The sequence below is a fragment of the Lepisosteus oculatus genome, unplaced genomic scaffold, assembly GCF_040954835.1.
Source record: "Lepisosteus oculatus isolate fLepOcu1 unplaced genomic scaffold, fLepOcu1.hap2 HAP2_SCAFFOLD_63, whole genome shotgun sequence".
Taxonomy (NCBI): domain Eukaryota; kingdom Metazoa; phylum Chordata; class Actinopteri; order Semionotiformes; family Lepisosteidae; genus Lepisosteus; species Lepisosteus oculatus.
The window spans coordinates 1,157,501-1,182,590 of NW_027168182.1; the positions used below are offsets into that span (position 1 = coordinate 1,157,501).

The 25,090-nt window shown below is 43.1% G+C and overlaps 4 non-coding genes across 4 annotated transcripts; all 4 read right to left on the bottom strand.

Moving 5' to 3' along the window:
• Nucleotides 1-704: 704 nt before the first annotated feature.
• Nucleotides 705-778, bottom strand: trnai-aau (transfer RNA isoleucine (anticodon AAU)). The gene has a single exon. It is a non-coding gene; the product is annotated as a tRNA-Ile (tRNA).
• An 843-nt stretch (nucleotides 779-1,621) lies between these two features.
• Nucleotides 1,622-1,703, bottom strand: trnas-aga (transfer RNA serine (anticodon AGA)). Its single transcript has one exon. It is a non-coding gene; the product is annotated as a tRNA-Ser (tRNA).
• Nucleotides 1,704-20,831: 19,128 nt separating this feature from the next.
• On the bottom strand, nucleotides 20,832-20,905 carry trnat-agu (transfer RNA threonine (anticodon AGU)). Its single transcript has one exon. It is a non-coding gene; the product is annotated as a tRNA-Thr (tRNA).
• An 877-nt stretch (nucleotides 20,906-21,782) lies between these two features.
• Nucleotides 21,783-21,854, bottom strand: trnag-ucc (transfer RNA glycine (anticodon UCC)). The gene has a single exon. It is a non-coding gene; the product is annotated as a tRNA-Gly (tRNA).
• Between the last annotated feature and the right edge of the window lie 3,236 nt (nucleotides 21,855-25,090).

Genomic DNA, 25,090 nt, shown 5'->3' on the forward strand with positions numbered 1-25,090 from the left:
GTGTGAAAGGTAAACTCTTGAGCAGACTCTGAACCAGCTCTAAGGAAACTAATCCGATTAGACGTTACTTTGACTCATCTTTTTACGCTCAGTGCTGGATTGCTCAAACTCCAGCTAGGGTTAGGGTTAGCATTCCCACGCTACTTAGACACTTTGTTTACGCTCAGTGCTGGATTTTGGGAACTTCAGGATGAGTGGGAATTTTCTCCTATCTGTCAATTCTGTTTTGTTTTGGAGACTCTTGGCTGCCTATGTTGTACAGTGCAGCGTGAAGGAAACATTTTCCAAAACTGTGTCAGCTCAAAAGTTGTAAGAAAACCTCTCCAGCTGCTTTAACTCTCTTCATTTTTGTCATTTAATGTGACACTCGATGTATAACTGGAGCCTCACATATGCAAATGGTGAGGCTCCAGTTCGACACCCAGTTCGACACCACTTTACAGTATATGACAAAAGCATGGCAGACTGTGCCGGACCGGCAGATAACTTCCGCTTATTTTTACCATATTAAACATTGGAAATCCTCCCACTTGTATTTGTGACACTTGATTTTGGCTCCACCTAAGACACTCTTAAATCTTCAAACACTTTTCTCTTCTCCCGCAACACTCTTGTCTGTCGGCACTATGTGGCAGCGTTGCATGACAACCCCTCTCACCACGGAAAGGAACCTAACAGCTTTGGTAAGAGAGGAGAAAAGGACCTGGCCAGTACGGGGATCGAACCCGTGACCTTGGCGTTATTAGCACCACGCTCGAACCAACTGAGCTAACCGGCCTCACAACAGTGCTCCTCTCTGTGCTGCAAAAAATCGAACTCAGGGAATTTCTTTTGTCCTCCTTTGAATAGAAAGCCGTGTAATTCAGTGTACGGGCTTTCTCGTGCAGTTTCATGGTTCTTGTAACCCAAATCCTACACTGGCCTGAAGTGCCCCCCCATTTCACAGCATTTTTCAGCTGATTTAAAATGTACCTAAAGGAGAACCATTATTGAAGACCATCAATTACCAAGAGCTTTTGTCAAAGGTTTTGGTGGTCATTTTGAATGACCACAGAGCGCTGTGACCTCGGTTTTACATCTCATCCAAAAGACAGCGCCCTTTTACAACACAGCATCTCCGTCACTATACTGGGGCATTGGGACCCGCACAGACCTCAGGGTGAGCGCCCCACCGCCGGCACCATTAACACCGCTTCCAGCTGGAAGCTTTGTTTTCCCCTGTAGCTCACCCTCATCCGGGTACTGACCTGGCTCACACCTGCTTAGCTTCAGTGGGTTTTTTGAGTTGCGAGTTGCAAGGGGATGCAAGTGATGGAGCCGCTCGCTGCAAAAGCCACTGCATTGGCCGGGAATCGAACCCGAGCCTCCCGCGTGGCAGGTGAGAATTCTACCACTGAACCACCAATGCTCAGTGCCTGGGCCTTCAAAAAAGACGCTTTTTTGGTGCTCTGTGCAAAACGCGTCGACATCTGCTTCCAGCTGCAAAATGCCATTCGCGGACGCTGAAGAACTTATTTCCAAGGCAGCGGGTACAAGCGATTGGGCGTTTTAAAACCACCAGGAACAGCAAAGAGGCGCGCTTCTTTGCTTGCGCCGAAACACACCGCCTGGAGGCGGATAACGTAGTCGGCAGGATTCGAACCTGCGCGGGGAGACCCCAATGGATTTCTAGTCCATCGCCTTAACCACTCGGCCACGACTACAGCAAGCCCCACTGCCGCTGCGTTCTTGCTACAATCTTACCTGGATCGCGAGGCGCCGGCGGAAGCCTATTTCAAAGTCGTTCTCCGTTTCAAAAAAACATTTCCAAAATACAAGCCTTGCAGACAGACACGCCTCAGAGGACTTAAGGGTGGCTTCATGTCGGAATGATAAAGTCTCCCCGTCCGGACATGAAAATGCCACTTTGTTACACACAAAAAAAGAATCAACAACAGAGAAATGCCCACAAGCATTTGAAAAGCCGCACCACGTCGCACTTGAAATAGCTCTTACATTAGTGGTAGACGCAGGAATCGCCTTTTTATTTACGCTCTTACCAACGCGATGGAAAGCAAAACAAAGCAAAGCAGAGCAAAACAAAACGAACAAACGAAAACCCTCACGTCCCGCACTTGCGTATAACGCCGTTACTTGCCCAAGCGGTATTATACGTCATCCTAGCACTGCACCCCGCGGTGTACGGTATATGGGAACGAGCACACGCCACGAATCGTCTCGAATCACTCCCTACAGCTGTAAGGCGCCTTGAAGCGTGCACCGCCAACATTCTTCTTTGCGCATCTGTGAAAGGTAAACTCTTGAGCAAACTCTAAACCAGCTCTAAGGAAACTAATCCGATTAGACGTTACTTTGACTCATCCTTTAAGGGACCTTTGTTAATTGGAGAAATCAATGATTTCGAATGAATTTTGTATGCGTTAAAAGACAGCTATACACAGAAAACATGCAGGACACTGCTCATGATGTTTCCCGAGCCGAAACACAGTGCGTTTTTCCAAGCCATCTGACAAAGCCCGCCCACTGAAAACTGCAGCAGATCGTGTAAAGACGTTCAACTTTGTAACTACTGCACGCACAAGAAGCAGAATAAATTCCTCTTTTCAAACTGTCAAAGGTTTGCTTTGCGAACGCTGCAGGACATCGCACAATCTCTTTTGAACGGGGACAAACGATTTCTTATGAGGCGCACTAAGTACAGACGTTTAAAAAGCTCCACTCATGCCGACCATGCAGCATGAAGAAGCGCAACCTAACGTTTGCATTCCTAGCACTGTTGCAACCTAGCACTGTTGCATTCTGCGCATCAGTAGCTAAGAGAATATCATTTAAGGCTCTTGTTAATGCTGTTTCAGAAACCAGACTGAAATTTCTCAAGTATATTATTTGAATCCAGATACGATTGACGTTGGGCAACAACTATTCTCTCAAAACTTTTAGATTGAAATGGGACCTTTGAGACAGGCCTGTAGTTGTTAAGAACTTGTGGATCCAAATTTGACTTCTTAAGGAGCGGTCTAACAACCGCTACCTTAAATTGATCAGGTACAACGCCTGACGCAAGCGATGCATTCATCATACTAATTATAGGTCCTGCCAGTCCTTCGAGGGAATCTTTGACTAGCTGAGTGGGTATGGGATCTAGCGAACAGGTGGTTGACTTTGTCTTACGTCTGTGTCCATGAGTCCACCATAAGAAGAAATCTGAACAGAAATCTGAGTGGTGATCATGCGAGGTCACCACGGAGGAAACCACTGCTCTCCCCCCAAAAAAAACCACCACTGCCCCTCTCAAGTTTGCTAAAGACCACATGGATGTTCCACAGCAACTCCTGGAACAATGTTCTGTGGACAGACGTGACAAAAGTTGAACTTGTTGGTAAATGTGCACAGCGTTATGTTTGGAGATAACAAAACACTGCATACCAACTCCAAAACCTCATCCCACCTGGGAAGCATGGCGGAGGCTGTACGGCTTGCAATCATCGAGGGACCGATGAATTCCAAGATGTATCAGGAAATTCTACAGCAGAATGTCAGGGTGTCTGCCTGTGATCTAAAACTCGAAAGACGCTGGGTCATGCAGCATGACAAAAACAAAGGAGTACATCAACAACAGAGTGGCTGAAACAGAAGAAATTCCGTATTTTGGGATGGCCAAGTAAGAGTCCTGACCCCAATCCCATTGAAGTACTGTGGCGTGATCTGAAGCAGGCCGTTCAGCGCAAGACATCCCAAAAATATACATGAACTGAAACAGTTTTGCATAGAGGAATAGGCCAAAATACTTCCTAACCGCTGCTCAGGTCTGACCAGCCGCTACAGAAAGTGGGGATTGAGGTTTTTGTCATAAAGGAGGTTCCACTAGCTCCTTAATATAAGGGTTCACATACTTTTTCCATCAATGACCTTGATTGTTCAAACCATTTGGTCAATAAAGAAACAGCAATGTCAAATGTTGGGCGTGTGTTGTTTGTGAAATCAGACTCTCTTTATTAATTATTATGACTTAGATAAAGATAAGATCACATGTTAGGAGCCATTCATGCAGAAATCCACATCATTCCGAAGGGCTGTTTACAAAAGTTTTTCTCCCAACTGTATGTGAGAGAAAAGCAGAGACGCTCACTGAGTAAGGTGGGGTTGTAGCTTTGCAAATCACAAGGACATTTGTACGCTCAAAATGGGACAGGAGCACCCCAGATGGGACTCAAACCCACAATCGCTGTTTTAGGAGGCCAGTGTCTTAGCCATTAGGCCACTGGGGCACACCGGGGAGAGTCAATCACGCTGATGAGAGCCAGTTTTTTTTTTCCTTTGCTTTTTCAAAGGGATCCCCAAAATTAGGGAAGTTAGGCAGCAGAAGGTTTACTGTGACCTGAGAAGGACCGGCATCCAATCACGGTGGTACACACACACACGCTCTCACTCATCTGAGCTACACGGCTACCAAGATGATCTCGGGTGCGCCGAGCTGGTACGGAACATATTGAACTGATCGACGACGAATTGTCTCTCAGACAGGCTTTTCACCTCTGAGCTCCCTGACTGACAGTGATCAGCTAGGTAGTGAAACAGTCAGCTGCTTCTAAGCCTTAAACAGCTGCATCTCGGCGCTTCCACGGAGAGATGATTTGAAAGCCGAACATCGCCTATTGGGAACACCTTTCTATCACTAGTTTAAGAGACTCTTAAGGTCTTGCAGAGGTGCCTGTCTAATAGCATGTGCTTTGCAAGCTATAGGTGTTTAGGCTGAGGCAGAATGCCTGTTAACAAAATGTTTTTCTAAAGGGGCCTTGCACTCTTTTCCAAGCAATGGTCACCATCCCCACCGAGTGTCACAATGTAGTCATGTCCTAGGACATCACCTGTTAGTCTCCATTTGTCTGCCACCAACACTTTAGGTTACGGAGTCACAACCGCACCCCGGAGACCAGAGGAGCCATTGGCGTTCTGGCGGCGCAGATTGGGCTGAAGGTGGGGCGCTTGAATCTCGCTGTTGGAGGCCGTCTGAAACTGACCCAAGCCTTTCCCTTGAATTAAATGTAAATAAGAAATGAACCCCAGATGCACATGGAATCAATCACGTGTTTCCTTTGAGCCGTTTCAGAGACTGCTCCAGAGTTTACCTTGCACAGATGCGCAAAGATTAATGATGGGGGTGCACGCTTCCAGGCGTCTTACAACTGTAGGGACTGTTTAGAGACAATTCGTAGATTGTTCTCATTTCCCTCTATTCCCCGTGTTGCAGTGGTAGGATGACGTAAATTCCTGCTTCGACACGTAACGGCATTATAATCAAGTGCAGGAGCTGAGGGCTTTAGTTTTGTTTCGTTTTCCATGGCGTTCGTAAGCGCGCTAATCAAAGGCAATTCCTGCGTCTAACACGAATGTAAATGCTTTGGAAAGTGCAGTGTGGTGCAGCTTGTAAAATCCTTTTCCACATTTGTGGTTTGTTGATGTTTTTTCTGTCTGCCAAAGTTGCATTTTGACATCCGGACTGGGGGACTTTATCATTTGAACGTGAAGCCAGCCTTAAACCCTCTGAGGCGTGTCTGTCTGCCGGCACGAATCTTGTGAAAGGTATTTTTTTTTTTAACGGAGAGCGACTTTAAAAAGTTTTCCGCAGCGACTTCGCACTCCGTGTTAGATCATAGGAGGAATGCGGCGGCAGCGAGCTCGCTTTTGTCATGGCCGAGTGGTTAAGGCGATGGACTCGAAATGCGTTGGGGCTTCCCCGCGCAGGTTCGGAACTTGCCGACTCCGGCGTCTGCCGCACGTCGCCTTGTGCCTGCGCGGCAAAGGCAAAGTGCCGCTTCTCCTTTCCCGGTACTATAAAAATGCTAAATCGCTTGGACCCGCTGCCATGGAAAGCAGTTCTTCAGATTACCACACATTCTGCGTTCGCACCTCTGGTGCTCTACTTATGCCTTTGAAAACCTAATGAATAAAGCTGAAAGAACCGACACGATATGTAGGTGCTCGTAAAGCACGCATTAAAGAACTGTTAACAGCAAGGGTTTCAGTGGGTTAACTGAGGAGAAGGCGTGATCGCTAATTGTTGACTTTTTATTTGGTGTTAGAAATACTCTTACTGTGCATGATGTGCAACAAATGTAGCCACAGAAATTGCATCACGCTTTCATGTATGCTATTGCAGACACCAACGTTGCCTAGATAGAAAACCGAAATAGCCGTGGGTTTGCTTGTTGGTCTGAAGGATCTCTCTTCGAATCTCTATCATTTGTCAATGGAAGTAAAAGGCGCTGCAATCTCATACGTTCAGAATCAAACCCGCAGCTGTTGTTCGACTTTATTTCTTGACTAATTACAACTGAGTGTCGCATGAGCAGTTACGTAAACTTGTCTGGTATATTTGAACACAAATGCCGTTCTTCAATTAAAACTAACAGTACATTGTCAGGGACATTCAGTTCTATACAAACAAGAGACAGACAAGAGAATATTTCTACCTTTCATGTGGACTACGTGTTGACTTACTGATCGGAATAATTGAAAAGTTCGGGTTCATAGCCGATGCAGTGCGTGCTAATTAGAACAACAGCAACGCTGAGCTCTCAGCACCGTACTGAGCCCAGGTGTTTTTCTAAAGCTGTCAGGTGCAGTTCATTTACATGAAGGAAATCTCTTACTGGGTACGATTACAATACAGTAAGTAGCACAGGCTACTTAGGGAGTAGCCTGATGCGTTTAAAAACGACCCGAGCCAGGCAGAAGTCGAACCTACAATCTCCTGATCCGTAGTCAGATGTGTTATCCATTGCACCACTGACCCTGGTGCAACACTGCAGGACTGCAACCCGGTGAGCTCAGCACTGCAACTAGTAAAATACCCCCGGTCCATTCTTTTCCAAAAGTGAGAAACACCTGTTTTCTACATTTTGTCTGTTTTAAAACCATATCTCTTTAAACCAAACCAAGAGTTTGTCTTTTGCTCTGATATTCTGATTCATTTCGATTTCAAAGAAAAAAAAAACTACCTTCCAAAGCATCATAAAATTGTCCCTTCTTCCAGACTCTACTTCTCTCTTGTAGTAGTACAGCAGACCTTTCCAGGTGAGCAGATTACAGAGTCCGAAATGAGCTTCCTCCATCAAGCAAAGTACCTGAACATGACTCTGTCATCATAAAAGCGCCCCTGTAATAAAGAAATTCAATCTGAAATCAAGAGGGCAGTTGCCTACTGAAATACAAGAAGTCATCAATTTTAACCTAGCAACACATTAAAGGCTGCATCTATACAAGTACGATTCTAGAAATGCTCACCAGATTACGTTTTAAGAAGGAACTGCGCTTCAGGTTCTGCCGAGATCTTAACTCGGATGGCAGGATTCAGAGTCCGGAGTGCGGACTGATTGCGCACGGAGGGTCCACATACTGTGGATCCCTCAGTGATCTTCCGCGTATTCAAACCGCCAGCGTGTGACTCCCCTGTCCCCGTGACCTCATTGCTCTGCTCTCTCCTCTGTGCAGCCGAGCCCGATTCACGGTAAAGTGAAAAAAAAATATGCCCTCAACGTGAGATTTACTCTGGAGCGAGGATAGATGTTACCTTTTTATCATTGAACAGGATGTATGTGATGTGGCGACTAGGTTCAATTTTGTATCCTGTTTAAAAGATTAAGGACTGGGGTGAGCGTGATTTACCACCCTTTCAGCTAAGAACCCGACGTGCGCACCGTTTAAGCTGCATAGACTCGGTCGTTTAACTCTTCTCCATTAGCAGGGTTAAGGTTAAAGAAAAAAAACATTGCTGACTTCTTTTTTTTTTGCCAGCTGCTAGCGCTGATTAGCAAGGTTTGTATTTCATGTTTTGCAAGTTGCATCCATTTTAAGAAAAACAAGTCATGTTAAAGACAGGAAATGAATACTTGCATTTAATTAAGTCTAGCCATAGGCAGTTATCCACTGGGATTCAGACCCAGGGTCTCCTGTTTACTAGACAGGCGCTTTAACCAACTAAGCCACAGCGCCCCGGGAGTGCTGTCCTTTTGCAGCCACTTGGACACACCACTCAGACACATCTGCATTCGGTGTGTGCTCCGCCTGCTCGCTGAGCAAGTTGCCACCTTTACATACAATAGCAACATCGACACCAAGAGAAAGGATGACAAATGGCTTTTATCTGGAACTTTTCATGTCCAAGGAGCTCAATGTGCTTTCTGTGTACAACAGGGCCACTGAACTCCACGCTGGCCACTGAACCACAGCAGTGGCTTGCTGGCTTGACATCTCCCAAGGAAAATTTTGAAATCGCATGTGGAACAGGAAAATGACCCTCGAGTACGAGGGAAAAAAAAGAAAAAGATCATCTGGAGCGCGCCAACCCAGTTGGGACAGCCCAGTTTTGTTGACGAGGTGGCCGAGTGGTTAAGGCGATGGATTGCTAGTTCATTGTGCTTTGCACGCATGGGTTCAAATCCCATCCTTGTTGGTTTCCATGTCTGTTTCCATTCTGCTTTTGATCCCTATTGCTCAATGCACAGTGAAAGCATTGCATACATGTGTCTGACAATGAGAAATGGGTCCCTGAGACAGTCATTTGCCTGTTTCACAAATGATCGTATTTTACTAGAGATTCTGTTTGGGATTCAGATGTGCATTCGGACAGCAATCCCTTTCAAGAAATGATACGTTCTGGATGAGGTCAAAGGTGCTGGAACACTGTATTTAGGATGTGTTTGCAGTTATTCTGTGTTTCTAGCTTCAACCCAGTGATATATATATATATGCTCACTGATTTTTTGGTACATGCCCAGGGCAATAATCATTATGAGGATTTATTTCCATATGTGCTAGAGGTAGTGTTGTGAAATTCTTCAACACACTGGATCGCAGGTTTAAACCTGCACTCTTACTCCTTAAATACCAACAAATGCAGATATGTAGCAATCATATTGTAGCGGACACTCATTTGCCTGTTTCACAAATGATCATATTTTACTAGAGATTCTGTTTGGGATACGGATGTGCATTCTGACAACAATCTCTTTCAAAAAATGATTTTACCTTATCGCAGCTTTGCCCCTCTTGCCTCTTTGGAAAATATCTCCATCTTGTGGTCGTTGTTGGTAATGTTTAGACAATATCTCCATCTTGTGGTCGTTGTTGGTAATGTCTAGACAATATCTCCATCATGTGGTCGTTGTTGGTAATGTCTTCTTATGCCCTTTTTTATTTCAATTCTTTATTAGTTGATTCTAGAATCTCTACAATAGAGCTGAAAATATCAGTTTTGTAGCAGACAATATGACATTAGTTATAGTCCAATTAAGACTTTATTACCCTGTTTGTAACATAACAAATTAAAATTGATTAAAACTAAGTTTGGAACACCAGGGAACATAAAAAATGATTTTTAGGAAAACCATGAGGTTCTCTGTGTCCGATGCCTGCAAGGGGAGAAAGCTAGAATCCTTTGCTTTTTCAAAATTTGAAAATAAACATCATATAACAACAGCTTTCATTCCTAGGAGTGAAAAATAACCATTTTTGAAGACATATTAGTTTCTAAAACACTACAATAAAGTTAAAAACATCCGTTTTATATTACTTTTAGTATTTTTAGTGAAATTAGTCATTTATTGCACTATTTTTAATATAATCTCTAATTAAAAGTGAATAGAATTAAGTTTGGAGCAACAAGGAACACAAAAAAAAAGATTTTAAGGAAAAAAATGATGTCTTCTGTGCCAGGTGCCTGCAAGGGGAGAAAGCTAGAATCCTACCCAGGCTCCTGGAGTTCTGTCCTGGCTAAAGGAGGGTGAATCCATCCCCTTCAAAGCTCCATGAAAAAATGATCATTTAAAATTTGAAAAAAAAAACATCATATAACAACAGTTTTCATTCATAGGAGTGAAAAACAACCATTTTGGAAGACATATTAGTTTCTAAAACACTACAATAAAGTTGAAAACATCCGTTTTATATTACATTAATTTTTGTGAAATTAGTCATTTATTGCACTATTTTTAATAAAATCTCTAATTAAAAGTGATTAAAATTAAGTTTGGAACAACAAGGAACACACAAAAAAAAGATTTTAAGGAAAAAAATATTGTCTTCTGTGCCAGGTGCCTGCAAGGGGAGAAAGCTAGAATCCTACCCAGGCTCCTGGAGCTCTGTCCTGGCTAAAAGAGGGTGAATCCATCCCATTCAAAGCTCCATGAAAAAATGATATTTTTAAATTTGAAAAAAAAAACATTATAGAACAACATCTCTTGGTCCACAGAGTGCAAAAATCCAACTTTGAAGAAAATCCATTGACTGATCCCCGAATCCTGAAGTTTCTTCGCATGATATCGGGCTTGCAACCACTTTCTGGAAAATTTTCAGCTCCATTGTAGAGATACTAGAATCAACTAATAGAGAATTAAAATAAAAAAGGGCATAAGAAGACATTACCAACAACGACCACAAGATGGAGATATTGTCTAGACATTACCAACAACGACCACAAGATGGAGATATTTTCCAAAGAGGCAAGAAGGGCAAAGCTGCGATAAGGTAAAATCATTTTTTGAAAGAGATTGTTGTCAGAATGCACATCCGTATCCCAAACAGAATCTCTAGTAAAATATGATCATTTGTGAAACAGGCAAATGAGTGTCCGCTACAATATGATTGCTACATATCTGCATTTGTTGGTATTTAAGGAGTAAGAGTGCAGGGGGTTTAAACCTGCGATCCAGTGTGTTGAAGAATTTCACAACACTACCTCTAGCACATATGGAAATAAATCCTCATAATGATTATTGCCCTGGGCATGTACCAAAAAATCAGTGAGCATATACATATATCGCTGTTTTGAAGCTAGAGACACAGAATAAGTGCAAACACATCCTAAATACAGTGTTCCTGCACCTTGACCTCATCCAGAATGTATCGTTTTTTGAAAGCGATTGCTGTCAGAATGCACAACTGAATCCCAAACAGAATCTCTAGTCAAATATGATCATTTGTGAAACAGGCAAATGAGTCTCTCAGGTGCCCATTGCTCATTTTCAGACACATTTATGCAATACTTTCACCATGCGTTGAGCAATAGGGATTAAAGATACCAGAGGTAAGGTTTAAAAGTGATTCTGAGGTGCAACACATCAGCGAAACAGCTAGGCATCTGAAATGCGGGGTTTGAGAGCCCTTCAGGGAACACCGTACCCTAAAGGTACCAGAAGTCCACTAGTATAAGCATTAAGTCACTGTCAGCCCTGTTGCAATGTGATTGCTACATATCTTCATTTCTTTGGTTTTTAAGGAGTAAGAGTGCAGGGGGTCTAAATCTGCGATCCAGTGTGTTGAAGTATTTCACAACACTACCTGTAGCCCGTCTGGAAATAAATCCTCATTCTGATTATTGACCTGGGCATGTACCAATAAATCACTGAGTATATATATATATCACTGTGTTGAAGCTAGAGACCTGTATGTAATAATATGATGCTAAAATGTTATTTTCACATGTAAGAAAACCGGCTCAGGGACGCCAAATATGTAATGTTGCCATAGCAAAATTAAATGTAGGGGGTCTCTGAAGGCACCAGTTCTGTAGGGTTTGGGCATTTACTGAGACAATTATTAATTGTAGCAGTAAATCACAAAGTTGATTCTTTTGATAGCTTTAGAATCCAACCATGTGACATAACTCAAACAACGCGCACACACAGGTACTAATACACGAGGATACATTTATTAATACATAAAATATGCATGTAAACCTAACAGATCTTATCAAGAGGGTTATCAGAATACAAAAGATATATATTCAGTCAGTTACGAAGTGTTACACATATCAAGAGGACATACGTTCAGTATATCATTCATTAAGACCGTTTCGTTAATGAACTTGGTTATAACTTCTACATTAGATACTCAAACAAGTACATAACTCTTAGGAATTAAATTGATATCAACTGGTTGGGATAACAATTGAATTCTCGAGCTGTAATGCATTGAAGTTGAATACTCATCCAATCTTTGGGGATTCAGATCTTCCTGCGGGCACAAAGAAACAGTTGCAGGCTGTTGCTGTCCAATCCGCGCTCTCTGGCTCCGTGCCAGGCTGTGCTGTGCGGCTTGCGACGCTGCACTGCTGATGCTCACTGTTGGCTTTAACTAGCAAAGTTTGTGCACAGGAGAAAAGATGACTGTGGGTCCCAGCAAGTCAGGAAGAGGACCGGTTCGTTTCTGATGAAGAGCTAGTTCTGAATAGTGATTCAGCTGTCCACAGTTCCGACCTGTTCACAAGGCCTGCTGCTGGTGCTAACCTCGGGTGGATCCTCTGGTTATTCTCTGGCAACCTCCGCTCTAGACTCTTAGAACAAAGGAAAGTTCTGGCACTCGTACACACTGGCCGTTCCGTGGTTGTCCGGGCTGAGTCTCAGGATGGTCAGGAGGCGCGCTGCGAGAATGTCCTGCCCTTGGGAGCCTTCTGCTCCTGGGCCGTCCTGCCCTGGAATTCTCCTTTGAATTCCCTTTAGAATTGTCCACAGAATCCTCTGAATCCTCCCTTCTGAATCTTACTGAATCTCACAGGCTCTCTGTGTTGCCTGTTTTTACCTGGAGGAACTTCAGCTCATTGATTGGCTGAAAGTTCCATGGGCATCAGAGTCCCACGTGGGTTACTCGGCCCTACCAGTCCCTGATTGATTGATCAAGGTGAGATATGAGTCACTTAGTCCTGACACTTAGTAATGCAGTCCAGATGTCCAACTGGCACTCCCTAGACAGATAGGCGCCAATGGATGACCATTGATCATGATAGCCAGGCTTAGCTAAGTGCATCCCCCTTTGGGAGCTGTCCTAGGACCTTAAATCACCCTGCAGAACAGTTTCTCTGTGGCTGCACCACAGAGATGAACAGAGAAATGGGGCCTCATTTGGGAAGGCTCAGAACACTTAATTCTGCCTTATTAATAAGCCTCGCCGCTACATATCCCCCCTTTTTGAAGGTCATGAGGTCCTGAGGCGTTGTTGCCTTCAAAACAAAACAGAGTTAAGTGATGTCCCTTGCCATTAGAACATTAATCTTAAATATCCACATTACTCCTCGAGAATTCATACCGGAACCAGCGTTGGATACAAACAGGATGAATAACATCTGGAGTATGTATAAACACGGTAGGAGACATTATCTAAGTCTAGGAATTACAGATCAGGAAGTTCACTGTCAATATCTGATACCTCTGTAGTACATATTTGGGGAGAAATCACTTCCTTTCTTTTGACATGCTACCTTTGACTCATTCATGCTACCCAGATTACATTTTGATGCAAGAGTACAGCATTCAGAGTACACTGTCAGTCATGATCCAGCTTCCCAGCAGCAGTGTTACAATAACAACAGTTCCTGTTCCCAGCCCCGCGATAAACCACAACACCTGTGTTGGGTATCTGCTTGGGTGGTTTGGAGGTTTGTTCCATTAAAGCAAACTAACTACCTGTACCTCTTCAGGGCTTACTGTTTCTTGGATTTCTATCCAATTCAATAGTGTGGCACCTGAAGGCATCCATGACCTCAAGTTTGGTCTTATGTTGTCTGGTTCCAGACCGTACAGTGTTAAGTTACCATGCTGTACTATGGCCTCCTCGGGAACTTGCAGGAAAACTGTTTGATTAGGTAGCTGCATTGTGGTAGCTGTATCATGCCTGTCACAAGTCATAGTGTCAGTTAAATGTGGTGTGCTGACCAGCCATTTACTTCCTACCTGCTCTTCATGGGGTTCATTAACCTCCCTCTGCTCGTTAGTAGCTTTACACCCTTCATTGGTGAATCGTTTAGACACAGCCAATGGATAGCTTTGGTAGCCATACCCATCTCAAGATTTGGAACCAAATTCAATCTTGGATTGCCTTCTGGGTGAGCTATGAGCGATGGGGTTAATGTCACATACTCCTCTACTGAGAAGAGTGGAATCAAGTGGGTTGGGAATCGTGCCGTGGTTAGACTAGCTACAGTGGCACTAAGCTCCCTTAATAGGTCTTGTGTCAACATTCTGGCCTGTTGCACACAAGCATAAACCCACTGTATAACACCAACAATCATGTCCACTGGTTGGGGAATAAGGTTTAACCCTGTTGCATAGGAAATTGCCTGTAGGGTTTTCCCTAAGCTTTCCAACTTTTGCTGCTGTCGATACAGTCTGTCACTACCCTCCGGCATCTCTGACCCCTGCCTTCTTGGGGCAGTCAGGGTGAGAGTGCCAGTAGCACACAAACCTACCAGAAAAAAGCAAACGTGCAACAGTGGCGGCAGCAATCAGTCCTCCCAAAAGTCTTTTCGGGTGGCTGATCCCAGTCATCTCCTTCTGAGTGACTGTCGCCTTTCTAAGCTGGCGCAGCGTGTACATGGTGTCTTTCTCAGTATGCCCTGTGGCATCTTGGGCACCAACATCCTGGAAATATGGGGAGATCTGACGCAGCTGCTGATGCTGCTCCTCCTTTTCCAGGGCATCTGCTTTTTCGATTTGTTCATGCCTGTGCTCTAGGAACCCTGCAGGGGGTGGTGCAGCGGTAGAGCATGCCTGACCCTCGGCTGAGTGGTCATCTGGAGCACCTGAGTGATCTGGGATTGTTACCCCATTCTCACTGTTCAGGTCCACCCTGCACACTTCCTGATTGAGGAATCCCTCTATCGGCATGTTTACAATCGTTCGCTGGGCGTGGGTGTAGGACACCTGCTCGCTCCCCCCTTCCCTTGCTAGGGGTTCAGGGAGCTGCCCCAGCACTGGGATAGCTAGTTCACTGTCTTTGAACTTACTATCACTCACCAGGCCCATGTCAGTGCAGGCGGGGATTCTGACACCCCTCTTTGCGATGTCCTGCACTGGCAGGCGGGTGACTTGACCATCCAGCTCCAGTCTGGCTGAACCACTGTTGGTCAGACTCAGACTGACAGACTGAGCTAGTGGCTGTAAGAAAACCGGCTCGGCTTTCATTCCCTGTCCCTTCTGGGGGACTGGGTGTGTTGGCAACCCTGCCGTTGAGGCAGGAACAATCAGGTCAGTCTCACTCACTACCTGGTAGTTGTGAGAAATAATGTTACCTGACTGCAGGTTCCCTGGGTCACAGCAGAGGGAATCGGCATCTGGGATCAGGTGTGTCCACAGCGCAGTAGTCTCAGCGTCCAGCTGGACCTCCTGTCTAACCTGTGAATGTTGCACCAGGGGCACCTGGCGGTGGCCCTGTGACAGCTGCTCAAGCAGATCCTTACTAATAGAGGACCTCTCAGGGCTAAGGGTGAGGGCTACATCACCAACCTGCTCTCCTGCCATCTGGATCCCTTCCACCACTGCAGGGTGGTGTTCCTGACCCCTCTTGGGTGCCAGGGTGCACAGGGAAAGCTCCTTTTCATCGCCAGGTGGGGAGATCTGCTCCTCTTTAGGGATGTAAAAGGTGTGTGCTTTACCTGGTGGATCAGGCGGCTGCTTGGAGCACCGCTCCTGTGGCATGGAGGCTGTTGGGACCTTGGCCGGGACACGACTTCCCTGTATATCCGGGGAACAAGGAAATATTTTTATTTCTTGTCCAGAGGGAACAGAAGGAATCTCCACATAGGCTTCTGTGTTCGGCGGGCACTGTGTGAGCACAGTCTGCCTCTTGGCCCCCCTTTCCTTCTGTACAGAAGGCTTAGGAGCCTTGACCTGTTTCCACACTTTGCCTTTCTGGTGATCCACCAAAGGTTCCTCTCTGAGTCGCATGCCCTTTTCTTTTTCAACCCGTTTGAGCTTGCCGTGTGACATCAAACACCTTTCAACCTCAGTGTCAATCAGTGTCTCACAGTGTAAGACATCTCCCATGGCAGCCTTGAGGTAAAAGCTTCTTGCTTTTCCTCTGTGTTTTACTGCCTGCTCTGTGACTTCAGGGGTGGAGTCAGCACTCACTTGGGAGTGGCTGAATTCATCCAGGCAGGAACCCTTCTGCTCAATCAGATAGACTGAGGGAGGGAGAGGGGGCGGGTCTCCGCCTCCTCCAGTGGAGAGTATCAGCTCATTCACGCTTCCGGCAGCCTTGGGGAGCGGTTGTCCCTGTCCTAATAAAGCTTGTTCAAGCCTGGCCAGGCGGGTGGCTACTGAATCCTTTTGTTCAGCTTTATCTAGCCCTTTCCCTCCCCCGGTGTTCTCATGGCACTTAGGACGCTGGGTGTGGTCCTGTGTGCATGCTTTGGAACGGGGCTTAGCCAGCTCAGGAGCCTGTGCTCCTTCGAGCAGGGGGGAATTAACCCTGCTGGCTCTGACGGCAAACACAGTCACTTTAACAGCTTTTTGCTCAGAGCGACTTTGGACATCATACTCCCAGGCTTTCTGCACGAATCTCTTAATATCAGTCATTTTCATGGTCTGTGCATCTGTATGCATTAAGATCATCTTTCTGACTGACGGGTGGAGATTCGCAATGAATAAACCCTTGAAATGTGTGTTCTCTTCGCAACCCTCATCATTTCGCCCTGCAAAATAAGTTCGTCTAAGTCTCTCGTAATATTCGCGAGGGGACTCTGCTCTCTTGTGCTTAATGTTAAGAGCGGCGGCTATCGCAGCAGTCGGGTCAATAAACGCACTGTATTCTTCGATAAGTGCTTGACAAAGCTGCTCAAAATCATTACAGACTTCTTTCATCTGCCTAGCCATCCACTCATGTACAGCTCTGCTGGTAGTTTTCCTGACCAGAAACACTTTCTCCTGTTCTGTGGCGTTTGGCAGATACTGCAGGGTATACCTGAGGTCCTGAATATAACTCTCGATATTATTCTTTGACACTGCGGGGTCAAATCTCTCTATGTCCTTCGCTAGCTCTCTCAGAGAATGGAGATTTATCCTTCTAGCTTCTCCGCTGACGGAGATATGGAAGAGATCGTGGTCAGACCTGTCGCTGCTAGAGAGAGTGCTTAATAGCGACTCGAATTCAGACCTTTTAGCAACCATCGTTAAACTTAAAGAGTATTACTTTTAAGTACGAAACAGTTTTACCATGAAAACCACAAGATCAAGTATGCAATCAACCCGGTAGATCGCAAAAGATCACAAAACAATCAAGCACTGCTTAAAGAGCAAGGGGAACTTTTTTTTCTTTCGGCTTTCAGCACACCGTATTGTTGTGTATGAAACCCGCGGCGTTTTATATTGAATTATTCCGCTTGGTTGACTCATTTCAGTCTTGCCACGCCCACCCAGGGACGCCAAATAATGTAAGAAAACCATCCACAGAATCCTCTCAATCCTCCCTTCTGAATCTTACTGAATCTCACAGGCTCTCTGTGTTGCCTGTTTTTACCTGGAGGAACTTCAGCTCATTGATTGGCTGAAAGTTCCATGGGCATCAGAGTCCCACGTGGGTTACTCGGCCCTACCAGTCCCTGATTGATTGATCAAGGTGAGATATGAGTCACTTAGGCCTGACACTTAGTAATGCAGTCCAGATGTCCAACTGGCACTCCCTAGACAGATAGGCGCCAATGGATGACCATTGATCATGATAGAAAGGCTTAGCTAAGTGCATCCCCCTTTGGGAGCTGTCCTAGGACCTTAAATCACCCTGCATGAATAGTCTCTCTGTGGCTGCACCACAGAGATGAACAGAGAAATGGGGCCTCATTTGGAAAGGCTCAGAACACTTAATTCTGCCTTATTAATAAGCCTCGCCGCTACACACATATATTAATGTAATAAATGATTGCTTATGCTTTATAAATAAATCTAATTAAAATAAAAGCTTAAGTTTTGTATTTATCTTGTACCATAGAACATGATTTTCTTTGTATTTCAAGCCCACAAAGTGTCCAAATGTTCTATGATCATTTCTTTCATCATTAGGGACTAAATATACCAAACGTATGATGCTAAAATCCTGAAAAAAGGATAGGCTCCATTTCGTCAGTAGGTTGGAGTCCAAAACTGATTTGGGTCAATATACATTACCTTTGAAGATAAGGTACAGTCTACTGTAGGGAACCATCAACTTAGAAAGCATTGACCTTCCCTGGGGGTCAGGTAGGTGCAAAAGATAAACCTTTATCCTATCTTTATCTTAAGATAAGTGTCCAAGCAGTATTTTTCCAAGTTTCACCAAGCTCATCATGTTGCCATAGTAGACAAAGTTCTATAAAATGTTAAATAACTTTAGAAAAAAGCATCTTGGTCTTTCAGTACTGTACAAGGTGAATTAAACTGTCCCTGGTAATAAAAAGTAATTAGAAGCATCCCAGAAACTTTATCTCTAGAAACATTAGCTGTTTTATATCATGTAATTTAGTGTGATGTTGTCAGAATTCAAGGACATTATCACACACAGAAATTGGTTCAGTTAAATCTAAAAAACACAGCTAAACATGGGTTTAAATGTAAAATAGAAGTCTTACCTCTTGTCAAAAGATTTAATTCAAGAAGCGATGTAATAAATGATTGCTTATGCTTTATAAACAAATCTAATTAAAATAAAAGCTTAAGTTTTGTATTTATCTTGTACCATATAACATGGTTTTCTTTGTATTTCAATCCCACAAAGTGTCCAAATGACGCACTACATGATATAAGGAAGATTATCACATGCATATCGGTATTATCTTTCTTACGAAAATGCATTCCTTTCATTACCTTTTACTTTTTAAAATGAACTCAAATTGTGTATAATGTAATAATTTAAGTAGAATAGATTCTAACAATATAATGATCCAGTGTGTTGCACTACTTCACTGCTTCACTGCTCTATGCCGTCTGGAAATAAATCCTCAGACTGCTCACTGCCCTGGGCTTGTACCAATAAATTACAGGAGCACGTCTATATATCACTGCGTTGAAGCAGAAGACACACAATCACTGCAAACACATCCTAAATACAGTGTTCCAACACCTTTGACCTCATCCAGAACGTATCATTTATTGAAAGGGATTGCTGTCAGAATGCACATCTGAATCCCAAACAGAATCTCTAGTAAAATACGATCATTTGTGAAACAGGCAAATGACTGTCTCAGGGGCCCATTCCTCATTGTCAGACATATGTATGCAATGCTTTCACCGTGCATTGAGCAATAGGGATTAAAAACACCGCAGGTAAGGTTAGATGTCATGTTCTATGATCATTTCTTTCAGCATTAGGAACTAAATATACTAAACGTATGATACTAAAATGTTATTTTCACATATATTAATGTAATAAATGATTGCTTATGCTTTATAAATAAATCTAATTAAAATAAAAGCTTAAGTTTTGTATTTATCTTGTACCATAGAACAAGATTTTCTTTGTATTTCAAGCCCACAAAGTGTCCTTTGATCTCTATTCTGTGGTAATCCACAATGACCCCGTTCTTCAGGTGATTCATCATGTACTCCCTCGTCTGTTGAGAGGCCATCCCGATCTCTTCTGCCGTGGCATGCTTCATACACGCTCTCTTGAAGTGAGCAGGAAGCTGATCAAAAGTATTCAGGCACATCTTGCACACCAGGGGAATCCTCGCGGGTTTCCTTTGAAAATAAATAATACCATCTGTGTATAGAAACAAGCTAAGACTGATTTCTTAAATTATCCTTAAAATTCTCTCTCATAGTTTGAGCATAATGATTTTATTGCATTTATATAAGAATTGCTCATTGCTCCAAAATAAATAATGGTTTCATAAAAAAGTGAACACTTACTTGGTCTCAGTCACAGACTTTCCAATAGAAGCCATTGTGGAGTTCAGCAACTGCAGGTCCTAGAAGTGGGGAAGGAATTTTAAAAGAGAAATTGAATTACAATACAGAAGGAATGGCTGAGGGTTCACTGAAATATATAAATATACAAATTCCAAAGACTGAGTCCATATAGAAACAACTACTTTTCATTTTCAGTATAAGAAAAAAAAAACATTATCTTCCAAAGCATCATAAAATTGTCCCTTCTTCCAGACTCTACTTCTCTCTTGTAGTAGTACAGCAGACCTTTCCAGGTGAGCAGATCACAGAGTCCGAAATAAGCTTCCTCCATCAAACAAAGTACCTGAACATGACTCTGTCTTCATAAAAGCGCCCCTGTAATAAAGAGATTAAATCCAAAATCAAGAGGGCAGTTGCCTACTGAAATACAAGAAGTCATCAATTTTAACCTAGCAACACATTAAAGGCTGCATCTATACAAGTGCGATTCTAGAAATGCTCACCAGATTACGTTTTAAGAAGGAACTGTGCCTCAGGTTCCGCTGAGATCTTAACTCAGATGGCAGGATTCAGAGTCCGGAGTGCGGACTGATGGCGAACGGAGGGTCCACATACTGTGGATCCCTCAGTGATCTTCCGCGTATTCAAACCGCCAGCGTGTGACTCCCCTGTCCCTGTGACCTCATTGGTCTGCTCTCTCCTCTGTGCAGCCGAGCCCGACTCACGGTAAAGTGAAAAAAAAGATGCCCTCAACGTGAGATTTACTCTGGAGCGAGGATAGATGTTACCTTTTTATCATTGAACAGGATGTATGTGATGTGGCGACTAGGTTCAATTTTGTATCCTCTTTAAAAGATTAAGGACTGGGGTGAGTGTGATTTACCACCCTTTCAGCTAAGAACCCGACTTGCGCATCGTTTAAGCTGCATAGACTCGGTCGTTTAACTCTTCTCCATTAGCAGGGTTAAGGTTAAAGAAAAAAACATTGCTGACTTCTTTTTTTTTTGCCAGCCGCTAGCGCTGATTAGCAAGGCTTGTATTTCATGTTTTGCAAGTTGCATCCATTTTAAGAAAAACAAGTCGCGTTAAAGACAGGAAATGAATACTTGCATTTAATTAAGTCTAGCCGTAGGCGGTTGTCTGTAAGGACCAGTTCTGTTCGAGAAGACACAACAAAGAAGGCACCGCTGGGATTCGAACCCAGGATCTTCTGTTTACTAGGCAGGCGCTTTAACCAACTAAGCCACGGCGCCCCGGGAGTGCTGTCCTTTTGCAGCCACTTGGACACACCACTCAGACACATCTGCATTCGGTGTGTGCTCTGCCTGCTTGCTGAGCAAGTTGCCACCTTTACATACAATAGCAACATCGACACCAAGAGAAAGGATGACAAATGGCTTTTATCTGGAACTTTTCATGTCCAAGGAGCTCAATGTGCTTTCTGTGTACAACAGGGCCACTGAACTCCACACTGGCCACTGAACCACAGCAGTGGCTTGCTGGCTTGACATCTCCCAAGGAAAATGTTGAAATCACATGTGGAACAGGAAAATGACCCTCGAGTACGAGGGAAAAAAAAGAAAAAGATCATCTGGAGCGCGCCAACCCATGTCCGGACAGCCCAGTTTCGTCGACAAGGTGGCTGAGTGGTTAAGGTGATGGACTGCTAATTTATTGTGCTCTGCAGTCACGGGTTCAAATCTCATTCTCGTCGCTCTCCATGTCCGACACATGTGCCTGTTCGACGTCGGCCCTCCTTTTGCTTGCTCCGGTGCTAGAGCTGTGACTCCACACTCATGAGCAGTGTCCTGCATGTTTTCTGTGTATAGCTGTCTTTTAACGCATACAGAATTCATTTGAAATCATTGATTTCTCCAATTAACAAGGGTCCCTTTTTGAACCTGCAAGAAGCATTCTTTCAATGTAACAGATTTACTCCGGGGAAAGCCAGCATGACATTGAGAGTAGCTCAAGCTTTCAGCACCCATATCGGACTGCGTGTATGCAGACACCACTCAGAATCCCCTGTAAGATTCTCCCTCAATTCCGTTTTTCAGTGCTTTAGCTCTTTCAAAAGGCTTCGCTAGTCACAATTCAAGGCTCATGATGGCATTTGAAAACATTCACCACTGCGTTGGCCGGGAATCGAACCCGGGTCAACTGCTTGGAAGGCAGCTATGCTCACCACTATACCACCAACGCATGCCCACAGGAAGTCTGCAGGACACCACCAGAGAATGCTTTTTTTTAATTTTTTTTTATTAAACATAGAATTTACAAATACAAATACAACAAGAGGATCAGAGTCATGTACAAGAGAAAAAAAATGCAGCAGAAAAAAGCATTTAACTACCAGAGGTAATTAAGTAATTATGTGATCAAATTGTATATTTTACACGTATCATATTTTCCTTGCTTTAATATTTCTCAATTATTTATAAACTTTAGTTTCAACATGCATGCGTTTCCTGTAAAAAATAAAACTCAGCACACAGTTTTTCTTTTAACAACATTTCGAGTACCTCTGGCATTCATGAAAAAGACATACACAAAAGCAAATAACTAACTCTAAGACTGTCTAAACTATTGAGTTTTTCAAAGAACCAGAACTATAACAGTCCTTAAAACTTAACTACACCATTCCAAACTAACACTAAAGAAACACTAGTATATACTGGTATAACAAATAAAACCAAACAATCATTAACTGAGCAGTCACTGGGAGCAAATCTCCTTCCCGTCCACAAAGGCCCTCGCTCCCACAAAGTAGGCTCTCCTCCCCTCTCTTCTGGCAGCTTCAACCTGGGGCCACAGCTGGTTCCTGGTACTCCTGTCCGCAGCAGACAGGTCCTCTGCAAACCTCAGTTTGTTCCCATTCAAATACTCATTCCCCCTCGCCGCTCGCCACAGCATGTCCCTCGCCGTCCTCTTGGTGAACTGTATTATAATACAGTATAGCAATTAATTTACATGTGTATAATAAATATAGTAAATATAATAAATTAATTACTGCGAAAATAATTTACTTCGTACACTGTGCAGAGTGCCGTATACTCCTAGTTGCGGCACACGATACATACAGTAAAAAGCCTCAGGCACTGTGTTAGATGTGTTTTCGACGTTATATATGCGTTTATTCATGTCGTCGATTTTACGGTTGCAATTCGACGTTGATTATACGTCGAGGCGACGTATATATACGTATAGCCGTAATTTCGCCGTAAATATACGTATATTCGACGAATCAATGCCCACAGCTTGGCATACAAGGGTTTTGCTGAGGGGGTCTTGCCACCTGCCTGAAAAAAAACAGTAAAATGTTTGAGTGCCTATAGAGTTTCTATTTTTATTTTCTTGACAAAAGTTGATACCATTTCCTGGACACCCCGTCCCCCATCAGTGTGCGGTGCCCGAGGAAAAATCTGTAGGGGGGCGTCTGAAATTCTGAGGGGGGAGTGATATTTCAGTTGAAACGGAGCTGTACGGTGCAGCTACCCAAATGAAATCTCGCAGCTATGCCATTGATTAGTGCTTCATGATAGAAGATAACGACTAGCAATCTGGTATTTGCGATGAAGTTCAGTTTCACATTTTTCGTCACTCTCACGGTTTGTATTGCCTGGAGCGAAAAGTACCATAAGTGTTCATTTTTGCAGCTACATGGACGTTCTGAATCGTTAAGAAAAAAATGTTGTAAAACCAACAGAAAGCACAGACTGCTATAACTAGTCCTAGTTATATAACGATTTTAAGTATAATGATAAACTACTGCAAGGAATCGGTCCACCTGAGCAAACAGGATCGTAATGTTGACACTCAATAATATGTGCAGTTCCTGGACGGATAGCCCTCCTGCCCATCAAACAGACTGAGTGACTGTTCGTGTCATTTAGTGTTGTCTGACCATTGACAAAGTACAACTATTTTTTTAGGGCGCAAATTAAGTTAGGTAAAACTTTTTGCCCAAAACTGAAGGGGCGACATTCCCCCCTCCCCCCGTGATGCCAGGCCTGTCCCCATCCTATTCCATAATGTCATTATATATAATACCATACAACAGTGACCAATCCTTACTAACTGCATGCGTTAAAATTGCACATCAGCTCATAGCAGGGGGCACATAGCCGCGATGTATTATCAATGTTAAATTTCAACCATAATATCGACAACATTAATAAAAGCATACGTTGAGAAAATATCGAACCCAGCATATTTTCCGGTTATATACCACAATGCATTGCTAGTATTCGTTGGTCACCATTTTGGACACGTTTTTCAAACGTAGAAGTATATCCGCAAATATCTCAGCAATCCTCTTTTGACGAGTAAGTATGAACAATAATAATACTATCTGAATACATACAGATCTTTCTTAATATTATTTTGATTAAAATAGTATGTGAATAAGCAAAAAAATGGCACATAAAATAGTGTGAATGGGGAAGATGACACAAAATCGTTTTGCCATTTCTCTTATTCTTATTCTATGTTGTACTTTCAAACTTTGGGTACTCTTTAATTAGGACAGACTTTATTGCTCAACTGCTATGATGCAAGCCAAATTTTATACATTGATTTCAGCTTTGAGCTTAGTAAACCGTTCATTTTTTAGATTATACTAAAGAAGATATTAATCATCATTTATTTGGGAAGTAATATTATATAATTTTCTCCTAGCTGCGGTGCTGAAGTCCCACCCTACATCAACAGAAAAAGAAATAAAGGAGCACGCAATGTGTTACTTGAAGAATGCATATGCAAGGCAGGGGGCCAGGAGATCTGGACTCTGAAAATAATAGGTTTTTGGTTCTAACAGGACAATTAGACAGGGTTTGCAAATAGTGGACAAAAATCGTCTTAACTTCCATTGTAATATTTTTTTTTCTTGGAAATATAGAAGTTGTACATTTTAAAATGTATATTTGAATCAAAATGTGGTTTTGAGTTAGTGTGTTAATGTAATTAGTTTTGTGTTTGTCATTACTATACTGTATATTGCCATGTTACCAGAATTTGTAGCTGAAGTTTAAGACTAGTTGTGTTTTTTATGATTATTGCCCATATGTTGATTGTTGATTGATTGTATACAATGTATAATTTGAAATACATATGTTTCAGGTGTGAATGTGTATTTTCAGAATAAATTTCTAAACCTAATCATTGGCTTGGTTTACTTGTTTCTACACCTATAAAATCTATCTTTGATGTATAATAGACCTCTACCCATATACGTATAATAGACCTCTAAAGTTATACGTATAATAGACCTCTAAAGTTATCCGTATAATAGACCTCTAACCATATACGTATAATAGACCTCTAAAGTTATACGTATAATAGACCTCTAACCATATACGTATAATAGACCTCTAAAGTTATACGTATAATAGACCTCTAACCATATACGTATAATAGTCCTCTAAAGTTATCCGTATAAT